The 25515-nt window shown below is 40.4% G+C and overlaps 1 protein-coding gene across 1 annotated transcript in view; it reads right to left on the reverse strand.

Moving 5' to 3' along the window:
- Positions 1-16138, reverse strand: part of GCNT1 (glucosaminyl (N-acetyl) transferase 1) — a 28605-nt gene extending 12467 nt beyond the window's left edge. Inside the window, exon 1 of the mRNA XM_063081211.1 lies at positions 16074-16138. The gene's annotated coding sequence lies outside the window, so the exon portion shown is untranslated. The remainder of the gene's footprint in view (positions 1-16073) is intronic.
- Positions 16139-25515: the final 9377 nt, after the last annotated feature.

The following is a 25515-nucleotide window of genomic DNA, read 5'->3' on the forward strand; positions in this document are numbered from 1 at the left end:
TGGATACGGAAAATGTGGTACATCTACACAATGGAATACTACTCAGCTATAAAAACGAATGAAATACTGCCATTTGCAACAACATGGATGGACCTTGAGAGAATTATATTAAGTGAAACAAGTCAGGCACAGAAAGAGAAATACCACATGTTCTCACTTATTGGTGGGAGCTAAAAATTAATATATAAATTCTCACACAAACACACACACACACACACACACACACACACACAAAACCGGGGGGGGGGGGGGAAGAAGATATAACAACCACAATTACTTGAAGTTGATACAACAAGCAAACAGAAAGGACACTGTTGGGGGGGGGGGAGGGAGAAGGGAGGGAGGTTTTGGTGATGGGGAGCAATAATCAGCCACAATGTATATCGACAAAATAAAATTAAAAAAAAAAAAAAAAAGATAATAACAGGTATGGTGGCATCTCAAAACTAAACTCTCCTGCATATGACTAACATACACTTCTTTATTTCAGAATGAACCAAATTCTAAACAATGATATTCATCCAATATCACATACTTACTAGTGCAAGTTAATTTAGAGAAATATCACCATCCAGAGAAGAGAATTAAAAACAAAAAGTTTAAAGAAATAAGCTATCTGTGGCTCAGGCTATATTTTCCTTAATTCCTTTTTTAATTAAAAAATGAAAGGCAAAGCAAGAATTTGGGAGGGAAAAAGGAATATATATCTTATTATAAATTAATATGGCATAATCTTACAAAATTTAAGGAGATCTACGTAACATATTTATGTGAATATACACACACATATGTACTTTACTTACCTCTAAGAACAATCAGGATTTTCTTGCTCAGCCTCTAATTACATCCGAGACTCCTATTACATCTGAGACACCTTGACAAGTAGCAATATAGGGAGGGGCTTTGCACTAGCTACCCTTGCTAACCTTTGTTAAGGATACTGTTGATGCACGTAACTGTCAACTGTAATAAAGGAAATTCAAAAGGGCAAACTTTTTTCTTCTGTACAATTTCCACCTAAGTAATACTGGTCTAAGTCCAAACAAAATGGCTACAGATAAAAATTAATTCTCTCTTCCTATTGTATCATTTTTTAAAGCACTGGAAACACTTTCTTAAAAAGATACACACGCCCATACACGCACAAGTGCATGCACAGGTCTGTACATCCGTAGGGGTGTGCATTAACAAAGAGCTGATGGATGAATCAGGGTCCACAATCTGTTGTTCTTCTGCCCCAGGAAGTATGGTCTATGGTAGAGCAGCTGGCTTCCAGTCCTAGTGAATGCTTCTGCTGGGCTCAATTTCACCAACTCTCAAAGGACATTGTCTGTGGCCCAGAGGCTGGAGCAAAATACCAACTACTGTGATTGATGTCAAAGCCATGCAAGTATCTCAGAGGACTGTGACTTAAGTGAGACAGCCCAAATGTCACCAAAGCAGGCCAAGGGAAGGAGCAGGAAGCAGATAAGACTGCAAGGTAGAAGCCTTGCCATTCAGGGTGGAGCTCTTTCTGGCCACATGTGCCTCCATGACCTCGCCTTGTCTCAGGGTTCCTGGTCGCTGCCCCCACGCGCAGGCTTGCCCTGCTTGGAGGGTGGGTCTGATGCCTCACTGCTCTCTGTGACTCACTGCAGTGAGCTGCTTAGCTTCTCTGAGGTCTCACGTTGAAACAATCTGCTGAGACCCTAACAGTGGCTGGCCCTCCAAACTGGTCAAGAAAAGCTCTTGGGATCCCCTATAACTTAGCACCATGATTAAAAAACAAAGCTTCACAGTTAGGCTACTGTCTCCCAGAATTCACTCTCAAGTTTTCTTGGGCTCCAGACAAGGAAACAAACATTAGGTAATAGGGACCAGCCCTGGGGCACATTTTCTGTGCTCCCTTCAGAAAGGGTGCTTTCTGCATAAATATTACAACTAAAGCCACATGCTGTGATGGAGAAAGGGAGAGCCAAAACCATATCTCCCTTCTTCAGAGCCCCACATCCTAGAGCCAGACACACAGAATCACCCCACAGTGTTTGTTGAATGAATAAATTCTCTCTCATCTGAAGCCCATGTTCCTCAGCTACAAATTTAACATTTATCCTCTCTCCCTTTCGACTGCTAGAGAAGAGTTCTGTTTCCACTTGCTGTACTTGCGGGAACTAGAGATATCTAAAAGTGCATTCTGTTTAAGATAAAATGATGAGTGATTTTTTTAAGAGGCCAAACCCCTCAAACACAAGGACGATAACAGAAGACACAGCATCAAAAATGTGAAATATGGAAGGGGTGAATGATAACTGACTTGGAGATCTCAGAAAGCTGAATCCTGATGCAATCCAATTTACAGCACAGCTTCTACTGAAGGCTAGAGCAAAATAAAGCAATGCCTTCAAAATTCTGAAGGAAAATTATTTTCAACCTAGAATTCTAAAGAACTAGCTAGGCTATTGGTTAAATGTGATGTAGAATAAAGGCATTTTAATACCTTTAAAGTCATATGTGCCTTTTCTCAGCAGGTTACTGGAAGCAGTACGCCACCAAAAGATGTCAACCAATAACTGTAGCAACAACAACATCGTCACCATTTTGGAGTGTTTAATATGCTCCAGAAACTCTTCTAAGTGACCTACCTTATTAACACATAGAGTCTTTAGGAGAACCCTACACAGCAGGTACTATTTTCCAGAAGAGAAAACTGAGACACACAGAGGTAAAGAGCTTTCCCAAGGTCACATAGTAAGCTGAAGAGCTAGGATTCAAACCCACACAATCTGGTCCCCAAGTTTGTGCTATCCTGCCTATCAAGAAAAAGACAGAGGGCCTAGTAAATTAAAGGACCCAGTATAAAAGGGAGGCGACAGAAATCCCAGGATTACAGGGAAGAGAGATCCCCAGATGATGGCTGTGTAGGGTCCTAGGAAGAAACCAGTCTTAACTAAAGCAAGTGAATGGCTCCAGAAGATATTTCTTTAAGGAGGCAAAACTGAGAGAACCCCTGCTATAAATGAATGTACTTGGAAGACACTGACAGCTCGGTAGAGTTCAGAGTTAAACGAGTAAAATGCACATAGTGAGCAAAAAAATATAAAAATAAGACATTAACTCTGGGGAAAACAAAGTACAATAAAAGAAATCACGGTATGCTGTGTTCTGCTTATACATGGTCATAATAACATAAACATTGAATTGTGGTCTAACAAAAAATGAGATAATATACAGAGGGTCTCAAAACTATTTTCATAATAATACTAGGACATTATTTATCCTTTTCACTCCCATTTTATTATATACAGTGCAGTTTTCCAGAGGCTATATGATGTGTGATTTCTCAACAGAATGGGGGCAGAAGTATGAGAATCCAGCTGTTGTCTATTAAGCCAAACATTAAAAGAAATTTGCAAAAATATAAAACACTGCCATTCTTCTAATTTTTGTAAAAATATTTTCATAAAAAATTACTTACGTTATTATGTAAAGGGCTTATTATCATTGCTATTTTCACAGAAATAATATTTAAATTTTTCTCAGTTTTAATTTCTAATAGGATAATACTGACAGATATATCCCACATAAAGAAAAGCTCTTTGTGACCCTCAATAATTTTTAAGAGCATAAAGGTTGCCAAAACCAAAAAGTTTTCAGAACTGTTGATGGATGGTGGGGTGGGAGGGGGGCCGACAGGGTTGGGAAGTGGGTGTAAGTGGTGTGGGGAGGGGGACTTAGAGGTAGAAGAGAATTAAATTCTCCTTAACAGTAAAGAGAACTTAAAACTGAATAATCTAGAAAGAGTATAAGCATGTTATTTAGAGATATGTAATACACACTCAAAGAAATCTGTAAAAAGTTGAAAATGGTGACCTCTAGGGCTATGCTGTCTGGCACAGTAGCCACTATTCACATGTGACTATTGAGCACTTGAAATGTGGCTAGTCTGACTAATTAAAATAAAATAAAAATTTTATTTCCTCAATTAAAAATAAATTATAAAAATAAAAGCAGTGTAAAATGTCTTTCCATTAAATACAACTTTATTGTTCTGGTAGGACTACTTTAACAGTTGCACTGTGTAAGATACCACTATAATATTGTAATATATGTATTGGAGACATGCATCATTCTAATACCTCATTAATTACTTTTTATATTGCTTACATATTAAAATGATAATTTTTTTATACCCTGGGTTAAAGATAATAGTAAAATTAATTTTACCTGTTTCTTTTTGCTTTTCTAATGCTTCTAGTACAAAGTGGCTTACACTCTATTTCTATTGGACAATGGGATTCTAGGGAGTAGGAAGTTCTGGGAGAAAAATGCTATTTTTCATAACTGCGTCTCTTTGTCGGGAGACAATTCTCCATGGGTCCCCCTTGCATTTCTGCAAATCTTGTCAGGGAGGCACTAATTGTCCTTTTGTTCCAGAGGCTATCTGTATAGTAAACAGCCTTGAAAGATAGAGATGGTGTTTCTCTCTGGCAAAGGACAAGCCTTCTTACTGATGCAATAATAAGGTAACGTCACCTGGAGCAAAGATGAGCATGCTTATTGCCCAACAATAGAAAATTCAGGTTCCCTAAAGCTCAGGGTTCCTTTTTCACAATGTAATCCACTGTTTGTACAGTTATCACCTGGCAGTCTTCATACTGCCCTGTGGGAATTAGGGCCCAAGAAACCTACATGAAAAATACTGATCCTCTGCTATTGCTATTACTATAGATAATAAACTGTCCTTCATCTCTGGTCCAGGCATCTTATGTTTTCTGCTAGGACCATGAAAATTACCGCAGATTTGTTAGCTTTCAAGTAGGATAAAATCTCAGACCCTTCATAGTTCTTGGCACTTTTGTGGACATATATGCTTTTTAAAGCAATGTACATTTATAGCATTGATTAAAATAAGGACTACATTTTTTAAAGTCTTAAAAGTACTCATACAATTAAGAGCTATAAAGACGGTTAATCGGTTTTTAAATACAACTGACACATATCAATATTCTAAAGCCATAATAAGTGGAATAGGCATTGAAATTTCCTTTTCTCCATTCCTTTTTTTTTTTTTTTACAATTCCATTCACTGTTTAATTCCACATTAAAGCATATTTTATAATTTTTATATTTAAATATATAATAAATATAATTAATAAAATTTTCAATGCCCTCTTCCTTATTTTAAGTTAGATGAAATTAAGTAAAATTAGGTTTCATCTATGTAGTCACCTACAGAAGAAAAAATGTTTGGTTCTCCATGCCTAAATTAATGGCATAAAAAGTCCTACAGAATTTTTTTCATTTCATTATACTAATTTGGTTTCAAAATGTACCTTAAATAACTGACTCTTGCATTTCATTGATTAATAGAAAACCAGGTTGAGTATCCCTTATTCAAAATGCTTGGGACCAGAAGTGCTTAGGATTTCAGATTTTTCCAGATTTTGGAATATTTACAGATTACATACCAGCTGAGCATCCCTGATCCAAAAATCCAAAGTCCAAAATGCCCCAAAGAGCATTTATTTTAAGCATCATGCTGGTGCTCAAAAAGTTTCAGATTTTGGAGTATTTCAGATTTTGGATTTGTGGATTAGGGATACTCAACCTGTAATAGTCATTCCTCTCTTTTCCATCACTATCTACCTCAAAGGCACAACAGGGACATGAGCAGTTGACAGCCTAAGGAAGGAACTGAAACCTACCCTTTCTACCTACAGACTTTGCAGGAAAGATGAAATGTACCTCCAGTCTGTGCCAGGAGGTAGAAAACTGTAAGTTCATCAAGAGGAAAAGAAAGGATCCAAGAAGGCTTCCTTGATTACAATCAACATGAATCTTGAAAACGGGTAGGATTTTGATATTAGGAAATAAGAGAGAAATTCATTCCCTACGTTTTATGCTTGCTCAGAAACTGGAAGCCTGAAGCAAAGGAAGCCCGAAAGGAAGAAGAGATTGTGATGTACAATAAAAGCAGTTTTAAAAAGAGGAAGGTGAGCAAGAGATAATAGCTGTTTGCCACTCATGTTCTGTAACCCTAAAGATCTACTTCCCACTCTATTATGACACTAAGTCTGTTTCTCAATATAGTGAAGCACAATAATGAATAGGTTTCTAAGCACATCTGTGGAAACAAAGGGCAAAATTTCACTAAGGAAATGAGAAGAGTGGGCTAGCCAGGTCCATCTGGGAGAGCATGGTGCTGGTAACACCAAAGTCGTGGGTTCGGATCCCTATACCAGCCAGCTGCAAAAAAGAAGAAATCAAAAGCGTGATGATAAATAGGGGTCACTTTCACACACACACACACACACACACACGATTAAAATGATCACTCATGAGAAAGAGCCCATCTGAGAAGTTGACTGCAGAAAAGTTCTGCACAGAAGCAGAGGCAGCGGTGGCCTGGCTCCAGGGCCAGCTCTACCCTCCCCTTGGGATGGCCCGTTATCTGTAAAATGAGGTTTTCCCAGTAACTATGGAAATGCTAAAAGCGTCCCCTAAAAGGAAGGAAATTGGGAAGAACCTCTAAGACACTGCTCTGGAAATTTCCTCTGCAAACAATAAACATGCAGAGACCACAGAGACAAGGCTTGGTTTGTTTGTCCTCTGAATGCCTTCCATTCCTTTCCTTTCACTTACACACGCACATACATGCACGCGCACACACACACACATGAAGCTAAAGGCCAATGCTCTTCACCTGGAGCTCTCTTTCAGCACCAAGTGATAGCTTGAAAGGGTGAGAGGAAACCTGGTAACTGGCCTGGGTTAGTCCTTTTACCAAAAATCTGAAGATGACAAAGGAATCCAAGAAGAAAAGGGGAGGAGGATGAAACAGGGACATCCACAGGACCAGACGTCACAGTGGAATGGACATGCTGAGGCCGCTCCTTCCCGGGCATCACTTTTTCCTGTCTTCTCTGCTCAATTCCCAAGGATTCTACAATTGCGTGCCCTCGAGACTTAATATTTGTTTTCCACAGCTTAAAAAAGTCCCACTCATCTCTCTACTGTTAATTCCAGTGCTTTCTCAACCTCAATATCCTTCATCCACCTTCTATTTAAACTTAAAATCGCTGCTAGATATAGATATGGCTCTACCCATACAAACTTTGTACACTCCCGTGAAAGCCAAAGGAATGCCTGTGATTATACTTAGGTATCAGAAGACATTAGTTAATAGTAAGGAAGAGCACATGATAAAATGCACAATGGAAGAGTACTGAGCCTTAAAAAGGAACATAATCCCGACTTATGCTGTAATGTGAATGGGCCCTGAAGGCATCACGCTAACTGAAATAAGCCAGACACAAAAGGACAGATGCTGTATGATCCCACTTGCAGGAGGTACCTAGAGTAGCCAAATTTATAGAGGCAGAGAGTAGAATGGTGGTGCTTTCCCGGGGCTGCGGAAGAGGAGAATAAGGATTTACTGTTTGATGGGTACAAGAGTTTACGTTTGGGATGATGAAAAGTTCTAGAAATGGAGTGTGGGGCGGTTACACAATGCTGTGAATGTACTTAATGCCACTGAATTTCCTCGGACTCCCTCAGTGACACAGTTTTAATCTCCAGGGTTGTTTTTAAACCTTGTTATGATTTTTAAAGAAAGATGCAGCTAGCTTACAACTTGACTACACAAGCCTGCAGAGCAGGTGAGTACAGTTAGATGAAGAATGTTACTCAGAAGAGGCTTGTTAAATCAATTTAAGAGAAGACAGACATGGAAGGAAATATATTAGGAGGGCACATACAGGTAGGTATGCCCCAGCTTATCTTGTGGGGGGGGGGTTGTGGGGGAGGAAGGACATTTTGAGTTTAGTGTCATGAAAATTTAGAGATAAGAACAAACCTCATCTGCCTGATTCCCTCTCAAAGGCCTGTGAGGATTGACTGTTACCCCAATTTGCTTAAAGTGTGAGTAACAGCTAAACTAACTTTTACATGGGAAGAACTTGCCCTCTTAGGCAGGAGAGTTCATTTGCCATGGCTGATTTTGAAAGGCCTGAACAGAAATACACCTATTTATGTACACACACATAGAAAACAAGTAGTATTTTATTTTTTAAAAGAAATCTTCAACCTCATTATCACTGCAGGCCAAAAAAAAGTATAAAAGACCTCATTGCCTGCTTCAAAATTCCAGGCCGAAGAGTAATACACTTTTTTTTTCTTTTTCTTCTAAAACTAGGAGGTTTATAACACTGATTATAACACCAGTTTTATGAAAACAAAATTTTAGATTGGAAAGTTACTTTAAAGTTCATTTTGTCCACTCTTAATTTTCAAGATGAAAAAACTAGGGCCCAGAGGTTACACGTTAGGTTGGGCCACGTGTGAAGAATAATTCTTTAGGAAAGACGTTACAGTGGCCCTATATTTTGGCCCTGAGGTTGCCGAACTGGATGAAATCGACCCACTCTGTTTAGCGAGCCGGCCACAGGTTCTGGGGTTTTCTGAACAATCCCAATTTTAAATACTTCAGCCCACAGAGAAGGCTAGATCCCAGAAATTCTAACTCCAAAACTCTAGATGCATTCTTGATTTTAGAGGTAATCCCCAAATTCTGGATTTTCAGTTTGCTAAATAAATGTGACTGTCAAGGTATTCTCATTCCAAACAACAAAATGTAAGGCTAAGCAGCAGCATGGACGAGAAGGGCTCTACTTGCCTGATTTCCTCTAACATGTTCAAAACCCAGTTGAACCCCTTCCATTTCCCCAACCACAACAGTTTCCCTTCTTTGAAGTCCAACATCATGCACTTTTGGAGGGCACAGAGAAAAGCAAAAGTGTGAATTCAAACAGATGTGAGTATAAATCCTGACTATACCACTTCCCAACATGTGGTTTCAGCAAGTTTTTTCAGCAAGTTGCTTAAACTCTCTGAGCCTCAGTCTCCTCATCTGAAAAATGGAGATTAATACCATCTCATTTGGTGGGTGATCATTAAATAACCTATCAAGCACCAAGCACAGGGGCTGATTCTCAGGAGATGCTCAAAAACCAGGAGTTATCATTGGCGTCTCTCATTTCGGCACTGAAACCCACGCAACCCTGTCTCTGTGAACCTACCACACATGGTGAGCTCTTAGTGGCCTGCATCTAGGGTCAGGCTTCCTTCCTTCCCCTCTCTACTCACACTGTTCCCTGGGCCTAGCCCAGGATTATTCAGTTGGAAAGAATGAAAGCACGGAAGAGAAAGACAGACAGAGAAAGAAAGAAAGAGAGGGAACAAAACAAAACCAAGAAAAGGCCAAATATTTCAAGATCCATTCCCTCCTGCCCAAAAAATGTAGGGCAGCATGTTGCTTTTTGTTCAATGCGCCTTCTAGCTCATAGTGTTTTCCAGGAAAGGAAACAAAAGTATGGCACTTACTTGTTCCAAATCACAGTGTGTTGGGGAGTATAACACAAATTCAAAGCACACAGTGTCAGTTCTTAAAGAAACCCAAAACGACTGGTTTCATACTGGGTGAGAATCCTGGATGAGAATCCTGTCTTTGGGACTGATCTTAACCTTTCTGGACTTTTTGATCTCCCCACCTGTGCAAAGGAGTGGTTGGATTCGGTCAGGGGTCCCCAATTCCTGAGTGATAAAGCACTTCACTGTTTCTTAGCAGAAGGGGGTCAGGGGAGGCTGACTGCTTACTGGGCCAACTGGGCTGTGTGTCAGGAAAGGTGCAAACAGGGAAGTCCTGTTGCAAAAAAAAATACTAATACTGTATTTCCTAAAGTCTGAGAACTTTTTCTCACATTGGCATTTTTTTGAAAGTGAAATGCATTTGATGCAGTGACATAAAATGTGTTCACTACTGAGATGTTATTTTTTTTTTAACATCCTTCGAAGATCCATTAAGTGGATGATGCTTTCACAAAGTTATCTCAGATTTGAGGAAAGTGTTACTATTAAAAGTTGAGTACTTGGCCAACCATTTAACAATGTTTTCATTTTATTCTCCCAGCCACCTGGTAAGTAGCTATTTTTATTCTCACTTAACCACTAGGAAAACTGAGGCTTTAGCTGCTTTGCATATGGTCATTTGCTTCAGTTTACCAACAGTAATAGGTGAGGCCAGGGCTCAATCCAGAGCTGACTCTACACAGAGCAGAGAGAACAGAGCACAGTCTCTCTTTCTGGCCATGAGCAACACTGGATCCAGTTAGTAACAGCCTCTAATTATACCTTGTCCTGCATCCTACCCTTTCAAGGAACCTAGAAACACCCAAATCTCCGTATGGGTATGAATATTACAAACTCTCCTCCTGAAAGCTTCAGCCCTAAGACGTCTCAAAGCAACCTCTTCAACCCTCAAGACCTATTTGTGATCTGAGCTCCAAATGTGCCCTTTAAACAGCATCATAAACCTGGGTGGTAAACCAGCTCCACCATTTTCATTTTATCTAAATTATGTTTAGGTATAGTTGCTGAATTTGAAATTATTGCTAAAGCAAAGAATGAAGTAATTCTCAACATAATTTCATGAAAAGAGGTTTGTGAGATCAAATCAGATTCAGAGATGAGTTGCACCTCATTGTGTACAAAATAAGCCCATTAAAAAGCAAGCCTCCAAATAAACACACTGTAAATGTGCACTAAAAATATATGAGAGGCATACACCCAAAATTATTCAGTGAGCATTTTTTCTTTTGGGGAGGAGGGTATTTATTCAAACACTTTGGTAATGCTTATATTTTTAAATTTTTACTTCAGTAATTTTTTTTTGGGGGGGGGGGGAGCTGGCCAGTATGGGAATCTGAACTATGACCTTGGTGTTATCAGCACCATGCTCTCCCAAGTGAGCTAACGGGCCAACCCCTTAATTGCAAACTGAGACAAATGGGACCAATCCTCTAAAATAAGCTCCAGTTTTTTTGTTTTTGCAAAGTATTAAAGATAATTTCTCAAAAACAAAAAAGCCACTTAAAATCCAACTTCACTTACACATCACCTGAGTTCACTGTTCACGATACCTTCTGGTACTTGTCCATACACACTACAGACATATTTTTGTTCAGATACGATAGCAGTAGGGACTCACTTTTCTGTTCTGTTTTCATTTACTGGACGTCAAAGAAACTTCGTTGTTTTTGCTGCAATTAGCTTGTGTTTCTTATGGTTGGATATTAAGTGTATTTCCAAATTATACTGTTAATAACATGAGCTGTAAATATTTCTGTATACTCATAGCTTTTTTCTCTCTCGGCTTTTAAGGGATTTCCCAGGAATTCCGAGGAGTGGAGTTTTTAGGTCAAAACGTATAAATTTCTACACCTCTTGATTGCCTTCCACACAGAGCATACTTAACTCATTCTGTCCCCAGTAATATCTGAGAACCATTTTCTCTACATTTACTATATAATTATTTTAATTATGTACTATACACTCATAAAATGTATAATTATTTTTGTTAATATGGCAACTGTTAAATGGTGTATCATTAAGGTTTCCTTTTGTTATTTCCTTGATTACTAGTAGCTGACTATCTTGAGATTGTTTACATGTGAGAGGCAAGAGAGTGTAGTAGCAATGATTTCAACTCTGCAGCCAGACTGCCCCAGCAGGAAAGCTGGCAACCATCATTCACCGACTCAAACCTCAGTAAACCCTTAAAGTCTCCAAGCCTCAGCTTCTTCTTTGGTTAAGAAAATAATAATAAATTTAAAACAATTAACTGGGAAAATGATCATACATACCTTAGAGTTATTATAAAAGAATAAGTGACGCAGCCTGTAACATGTTCTCACTATAAGAAATAATGAGCCCTTAATAAGCATTAGCAATTTATTGTATATATTTTCTCGTCTGACCTTTGCTCAAATCTGTAATCCACATCAAAAGGCAATATTTTCAGACCCCAAAAATGAGAAACCATATTTCAAGTTTACTAAGAAATACTTCAATACACTCAATTTAATTCCACACTGAGCATCTACTACACAAAAGATTCCTAGGTTCTGGGGAGAAAAATATATAGACAATGCCTACTCCCTGCTCTCAAGGAATTCACACAATGGTTATTTGCTGAGCCTTCTGGGGGAAATGATAGGCTTGGTCAACACAGTTAAAAACTATTTTTGGAACAATGTATCCATTGTAGAAGGGAAAGGAACTTTAGAGAGCATCTAGTCCTGCTAGAAACACCAGCTCTAGGAGCAGTCAGTAGGTCTCCCCGGTGTAGATGGATTCTGTGGTCCAATAAATTAAGAGAAATGTTAGGCATAAAGACAGAAAAGATTCTGTACTGCTGGGCTTCTTCTTTCTTTGCCCTTAAGACAGTAACACCCACTGTAAATATTTAAAGACATAAACACAGTAGTCAGTATATCTCAAACTTATTTGACCAAGAAAACTTCTTAGAATAGCATATTACCAGTCCATAAGAAAAAAGTCCATGTAGTCCCAAATTCCACCCTCTTCTTTAACTCACAAGAATGCTGAGGCCTAGGGGCATTTAAGTGGCTTTTGTAAGGATCAAGTGGAAGGCTGAGGTTAACCAGAGCCTAAAACTTTACCCTTGTTGGTATGTGTCCTTTCACACTCTAGTGCACTGCCTCAACTCAGTTCTACTTTTTAGGGGGTGGGAAAGTTGGTTGGGGTGGGGGGGAGGGCACTCACAGAACCCCAGATGAGAAATCTGACATTCCTTTGTGGTGACGGTTAAACGTCGCTTCTCTTTTTCCATTCTCTCTCTCAAAACACATCAGACTTTATAACAACAAATATCTCTGGATGAGCCAAAAAAGAAATCTAGTCTTAAAACATTTACACTTTATTTTTGACCCAAAATGCTATTCCTGAGCATGATCAGTGTATCCTGTAACACTGACTTCTGACAGGTTCCCAAACCACATGCATCATCAAAAATGGTCCCTTTCCTAGTAGGTCCAATTTAGTATAGAGGACATTCCTAAAAATGGTCAGAAATGTCTGTGGATACCAAACGAGGCAATTACTTTAAAGGCACTCATTTCCACTTGTATATGTTTTTTAAAATCCTGTATTTTTATAGCCATGCCTCATATTTTCAGAGATCTCACAAGTTCTCTGATAAAAGGTAATCAACACAACATTGTTAGGTTATCCATAATTTACTTTAAAAATACTTCAGCGTAGCCAGAAAGATATACATGTGTTTGGCATAGCCAGTAAGATACATACATGTGTGGGTTTTCTCCTACACTCTGGGGGTTTGAAGTTTAAGTACCCCAGACAAGAACACATTTCTGGGATGGCCAAGCTCTAGTAGCAGCTACTGCCAGTGCTTCAAGTTTCATTTTAGGCTTTTAAACTGTAAACCAGAGGTTTTGCTAATTAGCAGAGGAGTGTTAGAACTGGATCCTCTTTGTTAGCTAACAGATGTGAGAAATATGTAAACAGTGATGATGCGATCACGGTGCTGCATCTATGTGGATGGATTTGAGATATTTTAGAGGTAAGTCCTGCACTTACATCTAAAGGACAAACAACCCTAGCAAGCCTCATAGCCTGGGATGATGCCCTAGGCACATTTCTATGTCCAGCTGCTGATTCCAGAAAATTCTTGAATACCTGACTCCGACTTGAAGGTCAGCTGAATCCGGCTGCTAGAATGTTGATACATGTGTGATATAGCTTCAGTGAACTTTTTTCATGGGAGGTACAGTCAGAGCCCCCAGATAGGGCTGAGTTGATCTGAGACTTGCTATTTAACATTTACCTGCTGGTACAGCTGCCCAGAAGAGAACTATGGCCCTTACCAGTCTCTCTTTACCAAAAAGAACCAAACTGGCTTAGGCTGGTTCACAACAAAAGCTTTGAGGACAATGGCAGTGAGGCAGCCTGTGGATGAAAGTAAGAAACCATACCAATAATGTTTAAATGACTTAAAGCACTTACCTTCCCTGCTCTGGAGCAGGGCACTGACCACAAGATTTCTGGAAATTCCATGTTTAAAGTGTCTTGTTTAAAGGAAATTTCGTTTCTTTTTTTTTTTATTTTTAATTGAGAAATAATTGTATATACTTTTACAATGTGATGTTTTGCTGTATGTATACATTGTGGAATGATAAAATGTACACATTTCAAGAGAAACAAGACATATACTGTATTCATTATTTTTGAGAGTTTGAGCACTAATTTCACTCTAGTAGTAATTTTAATTGCCACTAGATGAACTACAGGCGTATATCATGGGGAAGAGGCAGCTTTAAATTAAAGTTTACTAGTGAAGCAAGTTCTCAAATTATCTTATTTATAAATATATGTATACATTTACATTATATACATTGTATACATATATAATTACATGTATATTTGACTTTGAGTCAAATGTATGTGCAAACATATGTGACTTTGACTCAAAGTTTTAAATGTTTGCAAAATTTTTTAGTACAAACCCTAAGAGTAAAAGCATTGTGCTTTAAAAATTATTTGTATGTACTACTGTACTAATAAATTATGTGCATTATAATACAAAGGATGGAGGAAAGATGAAATAATACCTACTAACTTAATTACAGTAGTGCCGTCTTGGCTCTGCTACCTAAATCTTGACACTTAGTTTTCAATATACCCACCAATCATACAAAGCTTCTTAGTGAAATTCAGCTGGTAAGTTTCAATGAATTATCCTTGCAAATCAGCCAGCAGGTATTGTACAAATTTAACAAATGGATTCAAAAATCATTGGTACTCCTCATTTAAAAGATTTTAAAAACAATTCTCTTTCCAAGTTTCTAATGTTTTTTATTTCCTTTGGGAGTTTTAATAAGTCATGACTGTACAATAGTTTTTGGCAACATGCTCAAATTACAATGAAAACACTTCCAAACAGTCATTGCCCAAATGCCTCTCAGTAGCAGAAATTTCTTTGAAACATAATCACTTTCCCTCTCATTGTAAGACTCACTTTTACCTTGGATTGTCCCTTCTCTCCAAAGTATCTGTGGCTTCTGATAGGCACAGCAAAACTGGAAAAGGGCAGCAAATTTGAAACCCTGTCTTTTTGTTAAAGAAAGATGCAGACACCTGTAAACTCAACCACTCTTAGGTCTGGGGCAACGAAAGAACCAGGGATGCCCTGAATGGTGCAAAAGATGGTCAAGCTCGCTCCCAGAGCATTACAAAGGACTGCAGAGCTTCTACAATTTAAAGCAGTGAGTCTTTCTCATGCCACGACATACATCCAATTTGAATTTCTGAAAGGAGAGGCAATATTTCAGAACACCTGTAACCCGTTCAGGCCTAAGTCTAGGTACTGGTTGAGAGATGCTCTGATTTAAAACCTTTTTGTTTATAAAATCAAACAACTCAGTGTTACGTGTAGCCCATTATTTGCAATACCTCACAATACTCTTAACAGCCAGGGGAGCAGGTCCACACCTGGGCAAGGAATCTCGCCTCCTTCAGCACCTTAGGAAACCACATTCAACACACAGGACAAAGACCAAAGGAGGACTGCTGGCAACCCTGATTTTAAAAATTAATACAACTTGATTTCTTTCATAAATACTTATATTTTCCATTAACACCCCAAAAGATTTCCATTTGCATCCTGCTTTGGATACCAATGTGATTGCCTTACAATGGTCTCAACCTCATTTTCCATCCTACACAATTGACAAATACTGTATGCTCCAGGCAACAAGTTCAGTACAGCAGAGGGGCTTTAACTGCACTCTGGACCACCCTCTAGGTGGGTGGCTGTCAACCTTGGCTTTACAGTAGGACCACAGGGGAGCTCTCTTTCAAACAATAACTGAGTCCCCTATCAGAGATATGATGGAACTGGTCTGGAGTTTGACTAATATTTTAAAGCAGGATTTTAGAAAGCTGCTCAGGTGCTCCTAATGTATAGCCAGCCTTGAGAACCATTACCCTGAACATGTCCCTGCATGATGAAGAGGGGGCTTGAATGGGCCCTCCCCCTCCAGGAGCCCCACCCTAGTGGCTTTGATGTCCGTCAGAACACTGAGCTCTCACCTGAGCATTCCTGCCCTTCATCAAGCATGGGTCAAAGGTAGAAAGCAATCTGTAGAAAAGGTAGAGAGAGGCTATTTCAGGTGTACAGGTCAGGCTTAATGGTACTCAGCGTCATTCACAATACTTACCACGGAGCCTACCATGAAGACTGGCACTAGCAAACGCTCGATACTGCTCGAAGAAATATCTGACTTGACACACAAACTCAGCAAACTCACCCAATGGTTTTGCCTCCTCCTTCAGAGAAAAAGAGAAGTCCTTATAATTCTGATCCCCACATCTAAGGTGTCTTTATCTATCCTCTCCCCGCCACCTCCCATGAAACACCAATCCCTCCACCTGTGTCTTCTCTGAAACCTGCTCCTATCATTCCACATCCCGCATCTTTAGTTTCTCCCTCTCTACCAGAAACTTGCCATCGCCACTAGAACGTGTTTAAGTTTCTCCCATCTCAATGTGAAAAACACAAAACAAGTAAGAAAAGTGCAGACCGCACATTTCCTCCCTGCCCTGCATATATATTTGGCTTCTCCTTGGTTGCCTTAATGGGCTTCTCCTCTTTTACCAAACACAACAAACTGTGGGTCGAAGCGCCTTTCTCTTCTCTCTACACCCCTCTTTAGATGGTCTTTATTATGCAATGATTATTTATATGCAACAGCTCCCAAACATGTACTTCCACCCCAGATCTCTTTCCTGAGTTCCAGGTGCCTCCTCCTCATCTCCACTTGGATGTCTCACAAGCAAAGCATATTCAAAATGGAATTATCCTCCCACCCCCACTTCATGCCAACCCGCTCCTCGTCCGGTGTCTGCCCATCCCACCGAGTTGTTTATGCCAGAAACTTTTGAATCATCCTCATTACCTCCCTCTCCATCAACCATATCCAAATAATCACCACCTTCTTACTGATTTTAACTACAAATTCGATCTCATTCCATCTCTCAATCTCTCCCTGCTACTCAGGTCTATTCCAGCACTACACAGTCCCTAGGTGGCTGCAAATCCTTGGCACTGTTTGTTCACACACATGCTCTCCTCCCCAGGGTGGCCTCATAGTTGCACAGGCTGTGCTGGCACAAAATGACTGGCTGAAGAGGTTGAAGCCTTTCACCTTGGGGTCCAGCAGGGACAAAGTAGCACACATTTTCTAATTGGTCCACCCAGAGGGGAAGCCTTCTTACAGTTTACATGAAGGCATCATTATGTACCAGCAGGACCTACCCCTCCAAACCACTCTGCACACAGCAGCAACCGCGATCATTTTAAAAACTCAGATCTAATCATCTCATCTCCCACTTAAAACCCTTCAATGGGTTCCCACTAACCTCTACATTCAAGGGTCACATCCTGAAAATGACCCGAGAGGCCTCATCCCCAGACACATTTCTGCATTGGCCTCAACCCTTTTAACCTCAAAGTTCGTCCCCTAATTCACGCGGCTACTTCCTACTCGTTTTTCAGGCCTAATTTTAAACACACTCCCTAAACCAGGTTAGGTCCCCAAGTCACATGCTCTCCTAACACCCTGTGCTTTCCTGAAGTGCCACTTAGAATTGGATTAGCCTGTGTGACAGTGCTTGTCTGTCTCCCCCTCTAGCCACCAGACTAGACAGCTCACTTCTGTTCAGTTATTGCTCCTGAGTTAAGAATTCCTGGCATCTAACAGATGTGCAGTAAATAGTTGTTCAATGAATGCCTGAATAAGCATGTCACTCAGGTACCCAGGACCCTAACAAACAATTTGGTTGCTTTGTAAGCAAAAGAAAAATTAGTCATGGGAAGATTTTTTAGTAACTTTATTGCATTGATAATACATGCAGACTCCCGATTGGAAACAAAAGTTTGATCAATGAATTAGAAACTCCAGGTGCTTGATGGCAACAGTATGTTTCACGTTTTGGATTTGCATTTGTGATCACAAGCCTACTTTTAGCTATGAACAAAGAGCTTTACCAGGGCCAGTTTCATGGGTATATCACCTGTCACACAGGGCCCCACTCTTGGCTTAACGCTCTGCTGTCACCATTGTGAAAGTCATTTTTTAAAAAAGGGACCCCAAATTATGTAGCCAGTCCTCCCGAGTTTTACAAATTGGTTTGATTTCTGGAAGGGGCTACTTGATAAGCAATCCCTAGCTAAGGCTGCATTTCAACCTTTCTGAGCTTATTTAAGGCCAAATAAAGACGGTTACATTTTCAGGACACTTTTTCTTCTGATATGAGTTATATCATACATTATGGAGAGCTCCCTTTCATAAAACTGGGATTTCGCAGACTACAAAAATGCATGGCAGTCTTAGGTACTGCTGTTAGCTAATAAGAGTTTAATTTTTCCTAAGACTAAATTCTATTCTGAATATGACTTATTCACATTGAGTCTCAGTATTAAAATTTTTGCTTAGAACTTTATGAGGTTCTCATATTAGAAATTATGTCAATTTTCCCAAATCAAGAAGCACAGCCAATAGATACTTCATCACCTTAAAAAAAAAAAAAAAAAAAAAAAAGGTGAATGAAAACTACTATGGACTTCCTTTTTAGTTTCCAGAACTGCAAACTTTATTAATTTTAACAAATGCTTGAACACTTTAAATTTCTTTGGAAATAAAACCTGGCAGGACACACTGGCCATTCACGGAGAATAACAGTTTAGTCATCCTCGTAATAAAAATGTTTTAAAATGTCAGATGTTTAAATTTACAATAGCTTCTCTAGTCATTGAAAGTTTGAAGTTAATTGTGTTTAGGTTGTAGTTTAGTTCATAAATGTCTAGGACATTTTAAATATTGGCTCATTTTTTCCCTCAATCAGGGGTAACTTTGTTCCCCAGGGAATATTTCGCAATGACTGGAGACAAGTTGGGTTGTTGTTAACTGCAAGGAGGGACTACTGGCATGTGGTGCTAGTGGCCAGGAATACTGCTCAACATCCTGCAACGTACAGGACAATCCCCATGATGAAAAGTTATCTGGACAAAAATGTCAAAAGTGCCAAAGTTGAGAAATGCTTGCCTAAACATACATGGCATTTGCCTAGACTGGTAACAAGAAACATGACAACAGTAAGCCATTTTTCCAGTATTAAAGTCAAGAACACAGACAATCCCCACACTAAGTACAATGGAGTTATACAAACAGTCCTTCAGAAACTCCCTTTTAAGCCAGGAAGCTAGGCATTTGACATCTTAACCTGGAACCATGAATAAATTTCTCATTAAAATGAATATTAAAAATGGTGACAAGAAATCGCCATGGCCACTGCAAAAGTGGCTAGTCTCTATAGCAGCAGTCACAGCCACCGTGCAGATGGTACGCCAGACTGTCAACTGCATTGACACAAGGAGAGGCACCAGCAGAGACCCAAAAAAGCACACTTCAGAGTAACAGAAGAAGCATCTGCTTTATGATAACAGGGGAGGACTTGATCACACCTGTCTCAGTTCTGGACAGGTCATCTAGGCAACAAACCAACAGAGGAAGTTAATCTATCAGATGGAGAGAACAAATCTATGGTTATTAGAGGGGGGAGGAGGGAGGAGAGAGAGGAAGAGGGGAAGTCGTATGGGGAGGGGGGACTTAATAAGCAACATAAAGAATAAGTATGATTTGTAACAATGAATATGCTAATAAAAAATACATTTTTAAAAAATGGTGACAAGAGTCCTAGTTGGGCCCATAAAAAACTACTTTATTCAATGCACTTTACAGAAAACAGAATTGGATAATCAGAAGAGATCATTTCCAGTAGTATTAATTTGTTTCCTACCACCTCATTTCATAAAAATGTACAATATCTATAGTTCAGAATTTTCCATTCATCTGAGAATGTAATTACCATGTACTGATAGCAGTTTCTAACACAGAGATCTGCAAACGAATGATGCACGAACCAAATTTAATTTGATTCTCTGCACTTTAAAAAGGAAAAAAAAAAAGATGAACCAATATATAAAATCAGGTTTTACATTTTTTAAAAGAGGAAAGATTTTCTAACAGCTCTTGGGAGAAAAAGAAAGAGAAGATCTTGTCACACCAGACAAGAATTCCTGTTTGGTTACGGTGCAGGAGGAGCCAGTACCCACCCAGATTTAGCAGGTCCTCTGCAGGTCACTTATGCCCAACCAGGCATTTTCGTGCATTACCTGTTCAGTTTCTGCAGATAGTTGATTTTGTAATCCCAGTTGTTTCGCTAAGCAATTAAATTACAAGTGGAAAAAGACCAACTTGTGAGTCGAAGCAGTGCTATAATTAATCAAGAGCGAACAATAATTAATGAAGGACAGAATTCAGTACAAATTTGGGACCAAGGCTAAGGAGGTCCTTTACAGGGCCAAGTTGAAAGAAGTGCAGAGGAGGCTTCAGGCAACCTTCAAACCCTCACCATGAAATGGAAAAAAAATATCAACCTCTTTCATCTACCAATAAAACACTTTTTATTTTAATTTAATTTATTTACTTGGGGGCTGGCTGGTACTCGGATCTGAACCATTGACTGTGGTGTTATAACACGCTCTAACCAACTGAGCTAACCAGCCAGCCTTAATAAAACACTTTTTAAAAGTAGGTTGGCAGCCTTATAACACCAAGGTCGGGGGGTGTGGATCCACATACCGGCTAGCCCCCCTCCCCCCAAAAAGTAAATTCACAGTATAATATATTGCATTTAAAAATAAAGGATTATCCCTTTCTAAGAAACCAAAGTTTCCCCAAACTACCATTTTGAATGCCTGCAAAAAAATCTATGAAGAAAAAGCAGATATCCACAAAGTCCCAGTTTTCCTTCCTGCTAGAACTGAAATCTGTTACCAAATCCTCCTGCAGGGGGGCCTGTCTGGAACTGCCTAAGCTCCTAGCAGGTAATTTACACTGATCTTTAAAAACCATTAACCCCTTCTTCTTCCCTCTATAAAACAAACCTGCCTTTCAGGACAGCCCTGAAAGGGGGGCAGAATGCCAGAGTTAGAGACAAGTCCCAGCCCACTTCCCTCACCTACAACTCCCCAAATGCAAGCCACAAAAAGCTGTGGCCACCTTCGCGTCTCCATGGCACCACTGCTTTCTCTCAACACCACATATCCTCCCAATCCGCTTCTTGTCTCATTATTTCTTTAAAAAACGACTCTCTTCTCTGTACAAAGAAATAACAAGGCAAACACCGTGCGGGGCAACGTTTGCGTGCATCCACAGGATGCCAGGCGACTGCAGAACTTACCTGCCCCTGGGCGGCCCGTACGTCAGCCTGGACCTGCAAGCGACCTCATCCACCCTGCAGATGCGACGAGCAGAGGTGTAACGGGCAAGGGCGCCTGTGCTTTACTCTGCAACGAGGGGAAGCGCTGCGAAGAGGAGAGGAGCTGTGAGCAAGGGCTTCTTCCACCTCAGAAAGCTAATGACCCAAAACTGGGAGAATTGGACTCAGAGGCTGGGCACTAAAAAAACAAAACTAAACTAAAAAGGAACCTAGGCGGGGAGTAGAACACTCTTAAGAAGGATCACCTGTTTTCACGACGGACCCCGCGGTGCGAGTTTCCTGGACTCGTGCAAGGACGAGGAGGGGAGCAGGAGGGGAGCGCGGCGGGGCCCCCGGGCCAGCGTCTCCTTTCGTCACGGTCTGCCCCCAGGCGAGTCGTTTACTATCCCAGCGACGGCTTCTTTTCCAGTAACACGAGGGTAAGAATGCCTCATCGCAGGGCTGCGGTTAGGATTACATGAAGTTACAGCCCCCGGCCCCCAAGGGACGGCACTGACTGTGCGCTCCCTGCGTCTCCACGCCCGCCACCAACCCCTCCTAACGCGGACCAGCGGGACACAGGCGACTTCCAGGTGACACTGGGCACCGGCGTCCTAGCCCCGGCACCCACAGAGCGGACGGAAAAGGAGGGTGGAGGGAGGACGCGCCGCTGCATCCCCGACCCCGGCGCACTCCGGCCGCGCGTCCGCTCTCCCGCCCGCCCCGGAGCAGCGAGGCCCTGACTGAGGGCGGGCTCCCTCCTCCCACCCTTCCCAGACCTGCGCCCGCCGCCCGGCTGGCGGGGCGTTGGTTACCGGGAGCGAGCTCCTGACCCCGGGGACACAGGAGAGCGCGCCACCGCGCGGGACAGCTCATCTCCTGCCGCGCGCTCGCCGGGCTCTGCGCTCACCGGGCTCTGCGCTCCCCCGGCTCAGGGGACGATCGGAGACCTCCCCGCCGCCTGCGCGCGCCACGCCCCCGGGGCCGCCTCTCGATGCCACGCCCCTTGAGGCCACGCCTTCGAGCCCCCCTCAAGGCCACGCCCCCACGTCCCGCCTGGCCCACCTGGGCTCGTGGGCGGGCGCCGGGCTGGGGGTTTGCGACTCCTGCGCCAAGGTCAGGGCGCTCTCTGGGCTCTTCTGGGGTCCGCGAGGACAGCTGTCGTCCAGATGCTTCTCCGCTCCTTCTGCCTCAGGTTCGCTCCGGTTCTTAGTTCTCCCAACAGCCCAAGGGCTGTGCGCCTGCCTGGGGTCCGTTTAGAAATTTTATGCCCCCCTTCGTCGAAGGCAAGAAACGCGAGAAGTGCTGCCTTTTCTAATCTTAAAAATGAAAATATGTTTCATAGCAAGAACGAAAATAAAAATTTAATGCCAAGATTCCTTCTATCATGCAAAGTTTAGAGATGACCATGGAGGTTGTTTTCTGAGGAGCCTTGCTTACTAAATTTAGCATTTAAAAATTCCTTACATTGCTGTGTATTTTCACGTAAAAACTGAGATCACATTAAACCGAAACAACCCAAAGTGTCACGGAAAGTAGGAGAAAACCTGTCTCCTGTCCTTATAGCACACAGCTTGGTGTCAGTTATAAAAGTTTACGCAGACTTTGTAGCAAGAGGAATATTGTGTCTGTGTATTCTTCTGTTGGATTTTGAGCTCCTGGAAAACAGAAGGGTCTTATTCGTCTTTATATGGTTAAAAAGAAAAATTCTGATTGGGAGGCTGTAGTGGATTGAATGATGTCCCCCCAAAACTCACTGAAGCTTGAATGCTGTTCCCCAAGTTTTATGTATTAGAAACTTAGTCCCCACTGTGACTGTTAAGAGGTTGGGAAATCCTATTATGGTAATTGAAAGGTGGGGCCTTGAAGAGGTGATTGGATTGTAGGACCCTGCAGTAGTGAATGGATTAAAAATGGTCGTCGGGGGCGTGGTTCTGAGGGCTGTAAAAGAAGAGGAGAGTCTGTCTTTCTGTCTCTCTCTGCTCTCTCTGCTTCTACCATCTTGCAATGTGAGACCCCTGGGTCACTATCACCACCACCAGATGGACTTTGGACTTCCCAGCCTCAGAAACTGTAAGCAATCAATTTCATTTTCTTTATAAATCACCGAGTTCCGTGTACTTTGTTATAAGCAAGATAAACGGACTAATACAGAAGCCATCAGACTGGTATATTTTTGATAATTGCCTGATTTATCAACAAAAAATAAAATAACATAAAATGATGGCGTGGGGGGAAGAAAGACTTTCCGTCTACCCTCTGAGAGTTTGATAACTGAGTTTGAAACAAATGGACAGCAAGCAGATTAACAGGAGAAAGGTATACTGATTTATTGCATACAGGGGGGGCATAATAGAAAAAAAGGAAAAAAAGAATCCTCGCTCCAAAAGAGTGATTGAGAAGCTTCTGTGCACTCGGGGGGGTGGGGGGGAGATTATACACAATTTAGGAGAGAGTAAATGATTTAGGGGAAAGATAAATGAGCCCTTAGAAAGATAAATGATGGCTTGTGACATAGTTTGTGTGTGATTGGTGGGGCTCCCGGGAAGGGGGGATTGATGACAGTTGATTCCTTTGGAGGATCTGTGTTCAGGCAGATAAGGGAAGTCCAGAGAAAGGTTCTCCCTGCATTTGCTATTTTTCGAGTGCCTTCAGCTTGAACTAATCAATACACCACAAGAGGCATATTTGGGGTGACATTCCCTGAATTCCTTCAATGGCTAGTTTTGTTTGATGTCTCAAGAAATTTTTATGAGCCATTCAAGCATAATTGTTAAGAACAAGTCAATCAGGTAAATGTAAATGGAATAAAAGTTTGTAAGTTAACTTTTCAAAAATAATTCTGTTTTTTAAAATATGTCTGCTAGGGGGCTGGCCAGGTAGCTCAATTGGTTGGAGCACGGTGTTGTAACACCAAGATCAAGGGTTTGGATACTTGTCCTGGCCAGCTGCCAAAACAAAAACAAAAATAAATAAATAAGTAATAATAATAAAAACAGTTTCAAAAATCTTTTCTGGTAATTTGAAATCTTAAAGTTATATTTAATTAAGTAATGGCTATTTATTAAATGAGTCATTTCAAAGTAGAAATGAATTGCTGAACATAATTTTAAAGTATATGTATTTTGGCATCTTGTTTTTATATGGTATAGAGAAGCTAAATATATTTGGATCCATTAAGGCAAAACTTGAAAAATTGTATTATGAGATGGTGTCCATCTACAAAATGCTGATATAAAGCCGTGCACAGTGCTTACGAATTTTCACTGGAAATTCAGGTTACTAACAGTTAAAAATTCTAATTAATATATGTAATTAAAACTGTAAGTAATGAGGGAAAGAATTCTATGTGAGAGTTGTAAAGGAAGTTATAAGTATGAGAATGTGTTTTGGTTAATGGAAAAAGAGTAATTTTTGTCCTAAAGTAAAGTGACTGTTTCACTCTAAGGAACAGGAAGAGTATAGGACAAAGTAAATGGATACAAGAAAGTCGTAGAAGGTTTGTGAAAGAAAACATTTGAAAGAGGAATTTTATGTGTTGTAAACCTGGCTAAAATTGAATGAATTTATTATTATAAGTTTTTAAAAATGTGCCCTAATATCAAAAGTACATTTGTACAAAACTAGAAGCTGGTTTTCTCTCGTTAAAGGAACAAAATTTCTTGTTGAAGATTTGTGTTTTATTAAGATAATTTCCTGTGCTTTATGTTGTCTTTTATTAGGTCTTCAATCACTTAAGAAAAATGAGTCTTCTCAATATTAAGAGCTAAGTTTTTTTTGCACAACTATGTAAACTTAATGTATTTCCCTTTCATTGTTTTATAATGACCTCTGACCCTGTTTAATCAAGTGTTTTAGATTTTTTGACATTTTTTACAAAATTCCAAAATAAAATGCTAAATTAAGTCTTTTTGACCTTGAACTAACTTTGGGACACATCAGAGAGCCCCAGGAACATCTGAAAGGATCTATAAAAGAGCGATATTAAACTGATTAGGTTTATTTGATATGTTAAATTATATGGCCAGCATTGTCAAATAAGAAATTATGTTAACCTTTTTTGAGTTCTATTTGTACGGATGTGTTATTAATATGTGTTCCAGAAGTTGCATGAAATTCCTAGAAATCTGATATGTCTTGGTGTGATTCCATCAGTCATAATTTTTATGTTATGTTAAAATGTCCATGCCACAGAAAATATCCAAAATTTCTAGTCAATTGCATTATTATTATAATGAACCCTCATCAGATTTTAACCATGGCCATTTTAAGTCTTGTCACCCACTGACAGTTAATTATTTTCTAAAGCTTCTGCTTGCAATCCTGAAGTGCTTTGTC

The sequence above is a fragment of the Cynocephalus volans genome, chromosome 16 (genome assembly GCF_027409185.1).
Source record: "Cynocephalus volans isolate mCynVol1 chromosome 16, mCynVol1.pri, whole genome shotgun sequence".
NCBI lineage: Eukaryota > Metazoa > Chordata > Mammalia > Dermoptera > Cynocephalidae > Cynocephalus > Cynocephalus volans.